Source organism: Chiloscyllium plagiosum, chromosome 20 (genome assembly GCF_004010195.1).
Source record: "Chiloscyllium plagiosum isolate BGI_BamShark_2017 chromosome 20, ASM401019v2, whole genome shotgun sequence".
Lineage (NCBI taxonomy): Eukaryota > Metazoa > Chordata > Chondrichthyes > Orectolobiformes > Hemiscylliidae > Chiloscyllium > Chiloscyllium plagiosum.
Window position 1 is genome coordinate 53843241 of NC_057729.1, and position 12287 is coordinate 53855527.

General features: G+C 40.9%; 1 protein-coding gene across 2 annotated transcripts in view; it reads left to right on the top strand.

Moving 5' to 3' along the window:
* Positions 1-12287, top strand: part of oser1 (oxidative stress responsive serine-rich 1) — a 53794-nt gene that overhangs the window by 17108 nt on the left and 24399 nt on the right. The window lies entirely within an intron of this gene.

A 12287-nucleotide genomic window follows, 5' to 3' on the forward strand; every position in this document is an offset into this window, starting at 1 on the left:
TTTGTGAGAGGATTTGTAGCTCGGGTGCTCGTTGCTGTGGTTCTGTTCGCCGTGCTGGAAGTTTTTGTTGCAAACGTTTCGTCCCCTGTCTAGGTGGCATCCTCAGTGCTTGGGAGCCTCCTGTGAAGCGCTTCTGTGGTGTTTCCTCCGGCATTTATATTGGCCTGTCCCTGCCGCTTCCGGTTGTCCGTCCGGCACACTGTAGCACACCAGAACTGCAAAAAGAGGAAGAGGAACACCTGTACAAGGTATTCGCCAAAAAGGGATACCCGCGCAATTTCATCAACAGATGCCTAAGAGAAAGACAATGGAACGAGGACATGCCGCAACCCAAAGGACTAGCCACACTACCATACATCAGGAGCATTTCAGAACTGACAGCCAGACTACTGCGACCACTAGGACTTATAACAGCACACAAACCAACAGCCACCCTCAGACAACAACTCACCAGAAGGAAGGACCCGATACCCAGCATGAGCAAAACTAATGTGTACAAAATCCCATGCAAGGACTGCACAAAACACTATATAGGACAAACAGGAAGACGGCTAACGATCCGCATCCATGAACATCAACTAGCTACGAAACGCCACGACCAGCTATCCTTAGTAGCCACACACCGCAAACGACAAGCAACATGAATTTGACTGGGACAACACTACCATTATAGGGCAAGCCAAACAAAGAACAGCCAGGGAATTCCTAGAATCATGGCACTCATCCACAAACTCCATCAACAAACACATCGACCTGGACCCAATATACCGGCCACTACAGTGGACAGCTGAAACTGACAACCGGAAGCGGCAGGGACAGGCCACTATAAATGCCGGAGGAAACACCACAGAAGCGCTTCACAGGAGGCTCCCAAGCACTGAGGATGTCACCTAGACAGGGGACGAAACGTTTGCAATAAAAATTTCCAGCTCTTAAAATGTTACTTCCTGCTGTCTGTCAATCTACTCTTGGATAGTTCCTCAAAACTTCATGCTACTAGCCTTGCTTTAGCCTCAAGACCCAGAGGTCACCACCTTTCTTGGTGCATATTCATTTACACAATAGGATTAGATGTCCCCTATTTGGCATCTCTGTAACCCAACTTCTCTCCACCATTATAGTTGTCTGTACTTTGGATACTTCGACCGGTTTATATATTAAAAACACTTGTCTACTCGAGCAAAGGGGGCACAGAATTCAGTTTATAGTACAAGTCTATTTTATTAACAAGATGTTTCGTATTTAAACATGAGCACTTTCCAAATTACTTTGTCTAGCTCTGTCTGAGAAATTACATTGCCTACAGTGATCCACATGTTTGAGCTTGGTTTTTTTTTGGAATCTCCTTCACTCATGGCTGTCTTCCATAAAAGTGAGTCTGTCAGGTCAGTGCAAATCTTGCCATAGGTCACCTTGTATTGCCACTTTGTCTTTTGCCAAAAGTCTTGCTGGGAGTCTTTGCTGAGGAATGGCTTCCAGATGTGTTTTGTAATCCCCCAACCTGGAGCTTACTAAATGTTCTGTGTCCTCTTGGATGTTGGGGTCATGAGTGGGATTCAGAATATCCAATGAGGTCAAGCCAACACCCTTTGCTGTTGCCAGGGAGGTGAAAAGTTTATGTACTCAGACAATGGCTGGAAGTCAAAATGCCCAGAAGTCTGATTGATGCCTCCCCAGTGCTCAACCCTTGGGCTAGTTGTAATGATTCCCATTAATCTCTGATCTGGTATTCCATTGTTTTCTGTAGTGGATAGATGCTGGCTGTTGTTTAATTTGGTTAACTTTTGTGTCAGACCAAATTTCTCTAGTTGAGTCAATTTTGAATATCCAATTTTGGGCCCATGGTCACTTGACTGCATAGTTTGTCGTTGCCGTTTTAAAGTAAATTTTATTCTACTATGTCATGCCTGCTAATGCTACTTGATAGCTTGGTATTTGTTCCTGGTGATATTCCTGTTTTGTCTTATACAGTATTTCTTGACTTTCTTAAATGATCCTCTGTCTCTCTCAAGAATCTGCAAATTTATCATCTATACTTGAAAAGTGAACCTGAACAGTCTGATTACCATGCTCAAACATTTTGGCAGATCAGCCAAATGGCAAATTAATACTCATTATTCTGTCTTTAACAAGAGCCTTTCTAGGCCTCTCCATTCTTTAAGTTCTCATAATAAACAATCTCTCAGATTGAAGCTATTTTCCAATGGTCATATCTTTTATCTTAAGTCTCCAAATTTTTTTGATACTTTGGATTTTAATGCAAGTCTTTCTGCCTGTATGCAGTACATACAAATGTTCTGGAAAATGTAGACTTAATTGTCACCCTTTCCCACACTGGGAGTTGACCATTTATTACTGAACTTCTGTATTCCTACCAAAAACTAATGGACTGTGTTCACCCACTATCTGCAATAAATTCTTAGCAGTATAACCCATGCTACTGCAGATATTAATTTGCTGTTTGGCTGATCTGCCAAAAAGTTATGACCCATTTTTGTCTATTACCATGATTTCTTTCACAAACCCCATTGCTGAAAAGGTCTTTCTACTGCCTGTTGATAACTATTATGTTTGTGCATACATCTGAATTAATCATTAGGAGCCCTCGCTTGCACTGACTTTTGTGTACTCTCCATTATCAGTGTGAAATTTGGTTACTGGTCCATGTCCAGTCCTGGTGTATTATTATTGACAAAATCTGGTTGCCAAATCTACAAAATTTAAAATTCTGCTTTTCTTTATCCCATACTTTTAAATCCACGTCCACTACCTTATTTACATTTTTTTTTGCACAGTATGTACACTGTTGGGCATGATTGTGTCCTTTTGATATTTATTACAAGTCTCACATCTATCTCTCTTCTCTTCTTGGATCTTTTATCAAAACTCCCCATTCCTTATTCCTGTATTCATTACTAAACATTTTTATCCTTTTTTAGTGGAATGATTGGCAACTTGCCTACATAATTAACACAATTAACTGTCTTAAGTTTTCAGAAGGTAAAAATAATCTACTTTAGTGAAGAAGTTATGTTCCATTAAAGAAATCAGTGTTCTTATGTAAATTGAAAATCCAGATTTTTGGAATACAGTATCTTTTGTCTTTTTTTATATCCAGTTTTGGTTTGCTTTCTTCGATGTCCTACTTAAGCATACAGGGTATTTCGCTAGACCCTACATCCATGCTAACATCATGATTGATTCTGGCTATTTTTGTTGAAGGAATAACTGCCCTTTTCGAAGACTTTTAGGCTATTATTAACCTCCAATCTGAAACTGGTGGGACTCTAATTTCTTAAATGCATCCTGATATTTTAACATTTTGTTGTCTTCTTTACGCTGGCAATGAATGTTTTCCTAAGTATATTTTTTAGTTTGCTTGACGTTCCAGTAGCATATGTTTCTCCTCAAATTTGACTCTTGTCAAAATTAGAGATCTGTACATACTTAATACTTTTTGGCGTGGTCCACTAATTTAAATGCCAGCGTAAATTGGGGCATTTCCAAATGAAATTTCTGCAGTCTTACATACAACTTACTGAATTTCATTGTGTACTTTTCCATAGTACACTGTTTAAATTTGTGAAAATCTGGCCATAAGAGCTAGGAGCAATACAGCCCGTCACCCCCTCAGGCCTGCTCTGCCATTTGCTACGATTATGGCTGATCACATTTTGGCCTCTACTCCACTTTCCTACCTGATCTCCATAACCCTTCAAATCATTATTAATTTAAAAATCTGCCTATTTATTTTCTCCTTAAAATGTATTCCATGTTCCAGTATCCACCACAGTCCAGGGTAGTGAGTTCCACAAATTTGTTACTCTTTTGAGAGGGTCCTCATCTATTCTGTATATACTACCCCTTAATTTCAAAATGATAACCTCCCCTTCAAGGTTGATCCACAAGGAATCATTTGTTTTATATCTACAATCGGTTCTGATATAACATGATAGTTCCGTTCTCGTGTTAGAAAATTGTGTAATCGTAGCACCATTTAAACTAATGGGACAGGAATCTCCTTAGTCAGTACAGGTAAGGAAAGTTCATATTCTACAAATAACTGTCTAAATTCTTCAATCGCGTTAAAGCCAATTCACATTGAAGAAACATGCGTTTATAGCAGAACTGAGTGTACTTTGTCAGTCCCCTTTAGCATCTTATTTATTACATCTTAATTAGATGACCTCAGTTTTCTGCTTAACTTTTCTTTTTGGTAATGGAGTAACCCATATCCAAATTGTAACTTCCTAAGGCTCCTTTTCAGAAAACTCTTTATGATTAATCATAGCCTGAATCATTACATTTTGACTCACTATCTTTTGCCACTAAAGTTATACTTCAAAAGACACCTTTTTAAAGTGAGAGCTTCATATCAGATAGCCGAACACCACAAAACACTCATCACTGATTTACTACCCGTTTATCCCCAATTCCATTAGGTCTGAGATATTCCTTCAGACTTTTAGATGAGAACACAACACAGGTTAACCTAGAAACTCAGACTGTGTGTACAGGTGCTGCAAGTTTATTACCTGCTAATAGTTGGGACTTTAGGTGGTGCATTGTAGTGTCCCTACTTTCAAACTAGGAGGCTTGGGTTTAGAAACCACCTGTTGTAGAGGTGTGTAATGACATCTCTGAACAGATTGATCAGAAAATATCTAATAGTCAGGAGTGGGGAAAGTTTCCTGAGTTGCTTAATGGAACACCAGAACTGGAAAAATGCTGCAAGCTGAATGTGTGCATTTGCCCTGAAATTACTTCAAACTTCAATAGGACAAAGCTCTAGCTTGATGCCATGCCAACTAAGATAGGAGACAGTTGTGATAAGGAGACATGTTCAGAATGGCAGCCCGTACCTATTGCAGAGCTAGAGGCGCCACAATATCTAATAGATATTGTGAGCAACAATAATGATGTCTCTGATAGAAGTGAATGTGCTATCGCCAAGTTTGTAGATGACAAAAATAGGTAAGAGGACAAGTGGTGCGGATGATGCAAGGATGTGCAGGGCAATTATAGTCAGGTTCAAAAAGATCAGTTGTGATAGTGGACTCTACTCAGAGGCATACACGGATGCTTCTGCTGCAAATAGTGAGGCATCGGAATGGGGTGTTGCTTCCCCTGGATATTTGAGAGGTTGCAAAATATTCTCAAAGGGGAGAGGGACCAGCAGGCAGTCATTGTGTACAATGAAACTAATGACTTAGGAAGACAAAAGGAGTAGATTCTGAGGAGAGAATATAGGAAGTTAGGCAGGAATTTAAAAAGTAGGCCTTCGAGGCTAGTAATATCTGGATTACTCCTGGAAACATAGGAGTAATCCTACTCCTGGAGAAGGATTCACTTTTTTTTGAATCATTGGAATGTCTTCTGCGGTAGAAGTGACCTGTATAAGATGGACTGATTGATTGCACCTGAATTGGAAGGGGCTAATATACTGGCAGGGACAAATGCTCAGAAGGATTTAAACTAGTGGGGTGGGTGGAAGCCAGGGAAATTGGTATAGTTGGGAAAAGGAATAAGTCAAACAAACAGGGTGGGCAGGAGCTAAGTGTGCACCAAAGAAGGGAAGATAAATTAACTTTGTGTTTCAATGAAAGAGGCCTAATAGGTAAAGCAGATGAACTCCGGGCATGGTTTAGAACGTGGGACTGAGATATCATTGCAATTGCAGTGATATGGCTCCGGGATGGACAGAACCTGGCAGTTCGAGTACAGATGCTGTAGGAAGGAAAGAAAAGTGGGCAAGAGAGGAGGGGAGTGGCGTTTTGATTCTGGATAACATTTCGTCTCTATTTAGGGGAGTATTCATGGGAGTAGGTCTGGGGGATGTTATTTGACTGGAACTGAGAAATAAAAAAGGGTCATCACCTTGGGATTGTACAATAGACCCCCAAATAGTCAGCATGAAATTGAGAAACAAATTTGTAAGGAGGTCTATTATCTGTTACCATCCTACTATTCTTATGGTAGGGAATTTTAACTTTCCAAACTGAGACTGGAACTGCCATAGTGTTAAAGGCTTGAATAGAAAAGAATTTGTGAAATGGGTACAAGAAAACTTTCTGATTCTAGTGAATGTACCTCCTAGAAAAAGTGCAAAACACTTGGGAAATAAGGTAGGGCAAGTGACTGAGGTGTCATTGCGGGAGCACTTTGGGGCCTGGGAGCATAAATCTGCTATTTTAAAATAGTGATGGAAAAGGCTAGAACAGAACTAAAAATTGAAGTTCTAAATTGGAAGAAGACCAATTTTTTGACAGTTAAGCAAAAGTTGATTCTGGGCAGATGTTCGCAGGTAAAGGGACGGCTGGAAAACGTGAAGCCTTCAAAAATGAGATAACGAGTCCGGAAACTGTGTTCCTGTTATGTTGAAGGGCAAGGTTGGGTTCGTGTAGAGAATGCTGGATGACCAGAGGTTTTGGTTAAGAATAAGGAGGAAGTATGTGTCAGGTATTTACAGTAGAAATCAAGTAATTCCCTAGAGTATAAAGGCAGTAGGAATATACTCGAGGGCAAAAAGGGAAAATGAGATAGTTAGCTTCAGAAGCTAGAGTTAAAACTAATCCAGAGCGATTCTACAAATACATTGAGAACAAATGGGTAACTAGAGAGAATAAGGCCCCTCAAAGATCAGCAAGAGTACCTATGTAAGAACCGCAGTAAATGGAGGGGATCCTACATGAGTATTTTGCATCAGTGTTCACTGTGGAGAAGGAAATGTAAGATAGAGAATGTGGGGAAATAAAGTGACATCGTGAAATATGTCCATAATACAGAGGTGGTGGTGCTGGACATCTTAAAATGCATAAAGGTGGATAAATCCCCACAACCTGATCAGTTGTATCCTAGTTGAAACTTTATTGCTGGAACAGCACAGCAGGTCAGGCAGCATCCAGGGAACAGGAGATTCGACGTTTCGGGCACAGGCCCTTCTTCAGGAATGTGTGGACTTCAGTTGTATCCTAGAACTCTAGGAGATTAAGGAAATGCTGGGTCCCTTGCTGAGATATTTGTAGTATCATCGATAGCCACAGGCAACATGCCAGAAGACCTGGAGGTTGGTTAATGTGGTGGCGATATTTACGAAAGGTGTCAAAGAAAAGTCGAAACGATCAATTGGTGTGCCTGACATTGGTAGTGGGCAAGTTGAAGGACAGGATTTACATGTATTTGGAAAGGCAAGGACTGATTAGGGATAGTCAACATGAATTTGTGCATGGGAAATCATGTCTCACTTGATTAAGTTTTTTGAAGAAGTGACAGAGCACTGAGGGGCAGAGCGGTGGATGTGATCTGTGTGGACTTCAATAAGGCATTTGACAAGGTTTCTTGTAGACTAGTTAGCAAGGTTTGATTGCATAGAATATAGGGAGTACTAGCTATTTGGTACTGAATTGTTTCTAAGGTGGAAGACAGCAGGTGATGGTGATGGAGGTTTGCTTTTCAGACTGGAGGCATGTGACTAGTGGTGAGCCACAAGAGCCAATGCTGGGTCCATTGCTTTTCATCGTTTATATAAATGATTTGGACGTGAACATAGGAAGTATGGTTAGTATGTTTGCAGTTGACACCAAACTGTAGTGTAGTGGACAGCAAAGAAGGTTACTCCAGAGTACAATGGGATCTTGATCAGATGGATGAAAGTGAGGACTGCAGATGCTGGAGTATGTGCTGGAAAATCTCAGCAGGTCAGGCAGCATCGGAGGAGCAGGAAAATTGACATTTTGGGCAAAAGCCCTTCGTCAGGAATGAGACTGGGAGCCACTGGGGTGGAAAGATAAATGGAAGGGCTGGCCCTGGGGGGAAAGATACCTGAGAGCGCAATAGGTGGATGGAGGTAGGGGTGAAGTTGATAAGTCGGAGAGGAAGATGGAGCGGCTAGGTGGGAAGGAAGATTAACGGGTGGGACGTGTCATGAGGACAGTGCTGAGCTGGAAGGTAGGAACTGGGGTAAAGTGGGGGAAGGGAAATTAAGAAACTCGTGAAGTCCACATGAATGCCATGGGGTTGGAGGATCCCTATCTGCTTTCCGTAAAAGAACGCTCCCTCAATGACTACCTTGTCAGGTCCACACCCTCTAACAATGCACCCTCCCCACCTGACAACTTTTCCTGCCTTTGCAGGAATTACAAAACATGTGCCCACACCCCGCAAACTACCCCCCCCCCCCCCACCTCCATCCAAGACCCCAAAGGAGCCTTCCACATACAACAAAGTTTCACCCACAGTTCCACAGGTCATTTACTGTATCCATCGCTGTCTCCTCTACACTGGGGAGATAGGACGCCTACTCGCAGAGCGCTTCAGAGAACATCTCCAGGATACCTACACCAACCAATCCCACCGCCCTGTGGCTGAACACTTTAACCCTCACTCTGCTGAAGACCTGCAAGTCCTGGGTTGCCTCCATTGCCACTCCCTTGCCACCTGAGGCATGGAGGAAGAATGCCTCCCCTTCTGCCTCCGGACCCTCCAACCCCATGGCATCAATGTGCAGTCCATGGTGGTGAAACTACACCCACCATACCAGTTGAGAAGGAAGTTCCAGGATTTAAACCTGACGTTGCAAAGTGTAGTGTGGTAAGCATGCGAATTTGAAGTGTTTTATAAATCAGCAAAACTCCGCTAGTGTTGATTACAATTGGAACGAACTAAATAAGTGTAAATCACCCAGGAAAGTAAAAAGACTCAGCTTTTACAAATACAAATTTAACTATATAAACACCTTTTTAAATCCTGAAACTCCACACCCGCGCCCCCCCCCCCCAAACTCTCACTATACCTTCTTTAAGATGGTCTTTAAAATGTATCCTTTTGAACAAGGCTTTTGATTATTTGCCACATGTCCTGTATCAAACTTTTGTCTTTGAAGAGAGTATTTGGTCAACACATGTATAGCATTGAGTTATTTTCTTTAACAAATTCTTGTTATGAGGTCCTAACATTACACTGAGTTGAAATACTGCAAATTTGATATCAAGATCTGTCTGGAAATGGTTTCCAGCTGACTTTTGCGGATGATGTTGGTGTGATGATCAGTACATGTTAAACCTATTAAATGAAAGTACCAACAAAGGGACATGTTGTACTTCAAGCATGTAGCTGCTTGAGAGATTGTGTCACATTCAGTCTAGTGGAGGGGAATGCCGACCAGTGTTTTGTTAGTTGAACTCTCTCTTCTTTTCCTCACTTTTTTTTTCTTTTGACTTTGGAAAGTTGCACAGCAACTCATCTCTGGTTACAAAGAAAAATCCAAGACCTGCACCAATGATATTAGCATGCCGTTTAAAGTGTAGAGCATTACTTGGAGACTGAGACCTTAAGAATCCTCCTCCTCTCTCCCAATGTCATGTTTGCAGGCATGCATTTCCAAATAGCAGTGATCCAGACGTTGGATTCTGTACTTATCCCTGTCCTTTTCTTTTCATTGTTTAGAGTCCAATTACAATATCTAACCTGAGACTATCCAATTCAGCTTCTCAGCCTAAACATTTGTCAGTTTCTAGTGTCTGTAAGATGCAAATTCTGTACTGATTTAGTTTGTAATATGCTCCCATTGTCACTCAACCAATTAAACTTGTTTGAGTGTAACACTGCTGCACAGCATGGTATATGCTTGGTTATTTATGATTTTGATTCTATACTTGCAACTGTCTGGTACCTCTTTAAGATAGTCAAACATAAACCAGTGCTTCCCAAACATTTTCAGGTGTGACCCAATTTTAATGTTTCTAACATGATGTGGCTCAGAGTTAATGTCGTAGTGCAGCAAGCATATTTGTGTGGGATGACAGGTGGGGAAGGCTTTAGCTTTTGAGAGGGTGTGGGGCTTTGGTTCTTGATTTAAGGTTGGGCTATAGGCATTTAGGTGATGGGAAATAGATGATAAAACAAACTTCCTACAAACAAATGTGATACCAACAGTTCACAGATTCATGAAATAAAAACAAAGTGCTGGAGAAACTCAGCTGGTCTCATACTATCTGCAGACAGAGAAAGAGAATTAATGTTTTGAGTCCAGTGACCGTCATCAGAACTGTCCTACTTTTACAAGTCGAATTCTGACTATGGGTCACTATGACTGGTTGAAATATTAACCGCTTTTTCTCTATATAGATGCTGCCATACTAGCGTTTCTCCAGCACTTGTTCTTGTTTCAGATTTCCAGTGCCGACAGTCCAGTGATTTTGATTTTTGTTTCACAGCCTTTTGTTTTGCTGCAGCAACGATCTGAACTCACAGCACTCTATTAGGCCATGCTGTCCCAAGTCAGTGATATGATGGGCAAGTCAGATGCCAGACTGAATTTGTATTTTTGATAATCTGTTGATCAATTACTGAAATGTAACTGAGGCTAGAAAGTTTCATTAACAACAGGATAAAAGTTTATTAAAAGACAAAAAAATCTAGATATACAAGACAGTCTAGAAAAAAATCGCAAAACAAAGTTTCAAACTTATTTCTGTGTATCAAATCTTTAAGTTCAACTTACCTTATTCTTCCCAGTTTCTTTCTGTAAACTATAGAATCTTGTGTGAATGCTTGTAAGCTGAGAGCTTTGACTTTCTCGGCTTCTAATAACCCAATGGCTTCCAGCCCAGGATTGTTTGGTTAGAAATCCTGAATTAAACTTGTTAACTGAGTTAATTTATTCCCTTAACTGTTCTGAAAAACCCCTTTCCAGAAAAGAAACTATACTTCTGACCCAGATCAGATCTCTTCTGAACTATCATAAAAACTTTCAACTCCAGGTTTTCTAAGTTACAATCAATTCTTGATTTATTCTGAACAGAAAACCAGTTAATGGCCTTCGATGTTTGCTCATCATAAACCCAACAGTATAAACAGCTTATTCCATTATCACTCCAGTGGTTTGCAGTCACTTGCACTCTAACACATACTGACTTAGGTCTGTGTAATTGAAGGGTTGTCATTAGTTTTTAAAACCCTTAACAAAAATAACAACACCTATATGCTGCTGTTTTGTATTCCATATTCTCAATGATATGCGATACATTTCTTCATAATGCCTACCAGCAAAAAAAAACACTTGCAGGACCTCATAGCTATCAGAACTTTGAGCTCCACAGCAGCCTTTGAACTTGCAGCCACAAAGTCTTACCTTGTGCCTCACCTAGACTGTAAAAGCTTGCCCTGCTGAATAAGAGTATGCCATTTACAAGTATACAAAGTTAATCAGTAATCTGATTGGCACACTGTGCCCTCTGCATAAACTGGGCACCTCTACTTGAATGCCGGCAGATCACAAAAGCACCATATTTGCTAACTGCACAGTGGAAATGAAAATACTTGCTCTTTTTTATTTTTACTTTCTTTGTATTGTGCTATAAGCTACAAATTTGCAGTGTCAAGGTATTTGTCCCCTTGTTTTCAAGCCTGTATGCTGAGGTAAAGGATACAATCTATTTCATTTTACTGCATAGATATTGCAGAAACTGTGTACAACCTTGCTATCAATTACATTTCCATTTATATTATTTGAGATTAAAAAATGCACAGTTAGGGTTCTTTAACGTGTGACATCATAAATGCCTAGCTTTACCTCATGACTAAGAACTGCTCTGTTGACTGAGTTCTTGAGCTTGTTTGACCTCTAGTACTAAAGAAGCAGAAATATTCTATAATTAAATATCAGGAACTGTTTGTAGTCTTAACTCAGCTATTATATAGGCACTGATTGCATTGAGAGATCAAATCAGCCTTTTTGACCTGAGATGAGCTTCCTATTCCATATCCTCTGCATTACCAAGACTGGCTTACTCTCTCTAATAAATCTTTGGTCTTGTATCCTCCCACTCATTGGATCTGTCATGGTGTTTAGCATTTGCAGCTTTTATTTTTATGGCTTCACTACAGGATTTCAGGGCAAAATACTTCCCCCAAAAATAAATGGACAAAGTGAAAATCTCCCGACGCCAGTTTAAAGTCCAGGTGAAAGGGGCTACGGTCCGAAAGCTTGTGATTTCAAATAAATCTGTTTGACTCTAACCTGGTGTCGGAAATGTGTTGCTGGAAAAGCGCAGCAGGTCAGGCAGCATCCAGGGAACAGGTGAATCGGCGTTTCGGGCATAAGCCCTTCTTCAGGAATGAGGAAAGTTTGTCCAGCAGGCTAAGATAAAAGGTAGGGAGGAGGGACTTGGAGGAGGGGCGTCGGAAATGTGGTAGGTGGAAAGAGGTCAAGGTGAGGGTGATAGGTCAGACTGGGGTGGGGGCGGAGAGGTCGGGAAGAAGATTGCAGGTTAGGAAGGCGGTGCTGA